The sequence below is a fragment of the Sesamum indicum genome, linkage group LG3 (assembly GCF_000512975.1).
Source record: "Sesamum indicum cultivar Zhongzhi No. 13 linkage group LG3, S_indicum_v1.0, whole genome shotgun sequence".
Taxonomy (NCBI): domain Eukaryota; kingdom Viridiplantae; phylum Streptophyta; class Magnoliopsida; order Lamiales; family Pedaliaceae; genus Sesamum; species Sesamum indicum.
Window position 1 is genome coordinate 4,522,405 of NC_026147.1, and position 4,595 is coordinate 4,526,999.

Genomic DNA, 4,595 nt, shown 5'->3' on the forward strand with positions numbered 1-4,595 from the left:
AGTGGATTGACTGCTTTTTATTAAAGAATGTTTTGAAACAACCCGGCTTGATTCCGTAAAAGTAGGGAAACGAGAATTGATACTCGCGCATGACACTTTTCTATTCATTCCTATTGACACTGACGAAATCCATGTCCATCCAATCTTGTCGTCTACTTTTAGTTCGGAACAGAAAACTTACAATAGTACAACGCCGCATTCTCCGAGGATTGAGGAACAAGGTCTTCTTTTTTGAGAAAACGAGGGTCATAATTAGCAGATAGGGCCATCATCGTGTTTTATAAACACGGTGCTGCCTATATCTATAACAAATTCAAATTCACCCCAATTCTATAATTTTTTTTTTACATTTTTAAAATTATTTCTCCGATCTCAACAAGCAGAATGACAAATATATTTTGTATCGTAGATAAACTATATTTTTGCATTAATTTTATTAACTTATGGTTAATAACTTTTAGCCCATAACTATTAAAATATGGGCAATATTAAAGTTTTCTTATAATGACTCATAAAAAAAATATAAAATAACTTAGAAACAAATATTTTAAACAATCATAAGATGTTAATTATTTGATATTTTACGATCTGATATGTAGTAATTACTGATATATGTGTAACTATAAATTCAAAATATTTTGATTTATAAAACTTCTTCAAAATAATAAACAATATTGGGCCAATTTATTGTGAACTACAATAAAAACTGAAACTTATATGAGTCATATTTGGGCTGTTATGGGAGTATAATTTGTTAGATGTCTATTAATTTTAAGAGGGTATTTATAATTTTTCAAAAAATGGGTGATCGTATTTATAATTATGATAAATTTGGAGAACAAATTATTTTTTACCAAACAAAGAACTATACATTATTTCAGCCGTCTTCTCCCTCTCTGTCTCTTCTTCTCCCTCGTCTCTCTCTCTCTTTGGTTTCTCCCCCATTGATTCCAATGGCCTCGAAACCGCTTCTCAAATTTGTAATGGTCAGACAGTATTGTGCATATTTTCAAATAATTGCATTTTCAAGAATTGCTTTAGTACTTAATTAATTTGTAAGTCTATGCGTTAGTCATGAGGTTTGGTTCCGTGGGTCGAAAAATTACATTTGATATTTATTTGATTTATTTTCATCTAAAAAATAAATTTTGACGTCAGTCAAAATGATCAAATTTATTAATATTAATAAAAAAATTATTAAAATAAAATCTATATTTACCACCAATTGAATTATTATTGATTTATTGCATGTTAAATAAATCTTCTTATGATCAAACCCCATGCATTTTCATATGTTAATATATATGAGAAGGTATATTTTAACCGTTATAAGGGTATTTTAATTGAGAAAAAATTGATTAACTTGCAATGAGTTAGTAATAAGTCAATAGAAGGTATATATAGACAAATTCAATGAATTTTAATTAGCAAGTAAATTTATTTATTACGTGGAAGCAAACCTGAGAGGTGTTAGATATAATTTTTCAAACTATATGAGATTTATGTATAATTATATCAAATTTTAAATGTAGAGGTATAAATAAAAAGACGTTTTCTTTTTTGTGATTTAAAATGGAGAAGAGAGATGAGAGAAGACATAAATAATAATGGTCATCGTCGGGACTTTTTAAACATCAAATACTTATTATCGGGACTTTTTAAGCGTCAAATGGTCATTTTCGGGACTTTTTCCATGTGGTTCTACCGATAGTGTACTTGTAGGTCTTGTATTGCAAATTCGAAACATATTCATTTGAACTGAAGAGTTATAATCATTCAAAAATAAGATTTTTGTTTTGGAAACAGGTATAATGTGAAACAATGAAAAAATCAAAAGATTCTCAGGAGTTGATGGATCCAACAAACTAGCTGTATTCTAATTAAAATACGGATTAAACTAATAAATATTCTTATTCATTTTATACGTTTTTTTTTTTTTTTTTTTACGGAAGGTAAATTACATTAAAAAGGAATTCGGTACTTATCAATTAATCCAAGACGATCCGACAAAACAAATTACGGTTGGAACTTTATTGAAAAAATTTTGTTAATAGCCCTTCGATACTTAAATCAGTAGTTTTTTAGAGACAATATTGAAGTTTGTAAGAAAATAATAACAGGGTAGCAAAAATTGTATCTATAGTATGGAGGAATGGAAATAGCATTTTCGGTTCCATTCGCTATGCGAGTAGTATTTTTACTTCCATAACTTATAAAATATTAGCACTTTCATCGCTTAAATAGCGTTGCGTATATATTTTTTTTAAAAAAAAAAAGAAAAAAAAAATACGTTGTTACTAAGAGAACCAGCATTGCATGTGCTTAGTAATTGCCGGCAGATTTATGTGAATTAACAAAGCAGCAACTTGCCACATGATTTATTCAGATAATATTAATTATATTATATTTTTATTATTATTTGATAGGTTATGCGAGAGAGTTGACATAATATGGATGGAGTCAACGGACCCGTTCTATCGCGGATCAAAATCAAATTTAAATTTCAAATTCAAAAGACAGACAATAATAATTTATACGGTGTGGTGAGGTGGTAACATTTATGTGTGCACATCACATGAATTGACCATTAGAAAATTGTAAATATTTTGTGTGTCACATCACATGGTACTCAAATCAAAATAAAAAAATATTTCAGAAATAATAGACAAATTAAAAAACAATAATTGACCTACCAATAAAACCATATATTAACTTTACAATTAATAAAGATTTGAATGGATGATTTGAAATATAGGGTTGTAACATAATTTTGTAATTTTTTGATATTTCACAATTTTGAACTTTTCGATGTCAAATCTTGCAAAATTTTCGAGATTAATCATGTGCTCCTTGCTATTTTGATATTTTATCCTTTACGTTGTTAGAAGATGCAAAAGATTGCTGTAACTTTTTGATATTGTAAAATTTTATTCGTTCCAGTATCGAATTTTTTGAAAGTTTTTCGGAATGAATCATGTGCCATATTATTTATTTTTTTCAATTTTTTCATACTGTTGTATTGTAAAAGTCGACTAAAATAATTTATTATATAGTAATAGTTCTAATTTTAGAACTACTAGAAACAAAAATTATTTAATATTACTGTTCTTAACGTACAAATTCTGTATATGAAAATCAAGTTCGAATTTGAAACCTTATATTTTGCTTAATTTTAATAACGTGTCAAACAACCCCATTATTTAAGAATTTATATTATTACAAAGAAAAAATAATTTATATTAATAAGTCAATTGGTAAATATTAATATTAGTAAATTCGGTGAGATTTTGACCTATGGAGGGATTTGTTTGTTAGATGGAAGCAAACATCAGAAGTGCTAGATGTAATTTTTTAAATTAAAAAAAATTTATTTGTAATTACACTAAATTCAATGGAGGGAAGTGTAATTAATCCAAAAATAATTTATACGAGTCAATTGTTACATTATTTTAATTTTTTTTTCTTTTAGAAAAAAATATCACATATATAGTTGAGATAGAATCTTTTAGTGGAATGATTTATTTAAGAGTTGATGTTGTGGCATTTAGAGAGGGTTAAGAGTGTTAGTGTGTTGTATATGCAAGTTTTCACTAGAAAAATAAAATTATTACTAGCTATCTTTATTTGACTATGAATTAAAATTGTATTTAAATAATTATTATTAATTATGATTAAATAAAAATTACTATAAAAATTTAAATTACTATCATAAAAACTCTTTCATAATCATACCAAAAGACTTTTAACTATAATAAAATATTTTAATTATACTCACAAAAATTACAACCTAATATAAAAATTAATCGGATAATTACATTCTTTTTCATATCAGATTTGGTATAATTATACGTAAATTCTCTATAATCTGAAAAATTATATTTAGCACATTTGAGTTTTGTTTCTGTCTAACAAATAAGTCCATCTAGTAGTTAAAATTCACCGAATTTGCTAATATTAACAAAAAAAACTGAATGAATATTGATATTTATCCTTAATTGACATAAAACTAACTTATTACGTACAGGTTAAACAATTCTTTCCAGATTAAAATACTCTTATAACGGTGAACATATACCGCCGCACATGCATTAAGTATGAAGACGTATGAGGGTAGTTTGATCATAAAAAGATTCATTTGATTTACTATAAGTCAATAATAAGTCAATTGGGAGTAAAAATATAATATTTTTTTAATTTTTTTTATTAATATCAGTAAATTCGGTGAGATTTTGACTAAAGGAGGGACTTATTTGTTAGACGAAGCAAATCTTAGATGTGCTAAATATAATTTTTAAATAATAAAGGAAGTACATTTAATAAGAAACAATTAAAATGATATCAAAGTAATTAATTAATTTTCAGAACAAATTCTCTCATGTAGAGAGAACACGATAATTTTAAATTTAAAGAATATCATATCCTTACATTTAATAAAGGAAATGCATTTAATGAAAAAAAATAAAATGATATTACTTATTATAATATCAAGCTTACTGAATAATCAAATTAACTTCAAACAAAAATGATGAATTAATTAAAGTTAATTACTAGGGGCTCCAAATAGTTAAAGATTAAATATTTAAATAAATAATTGA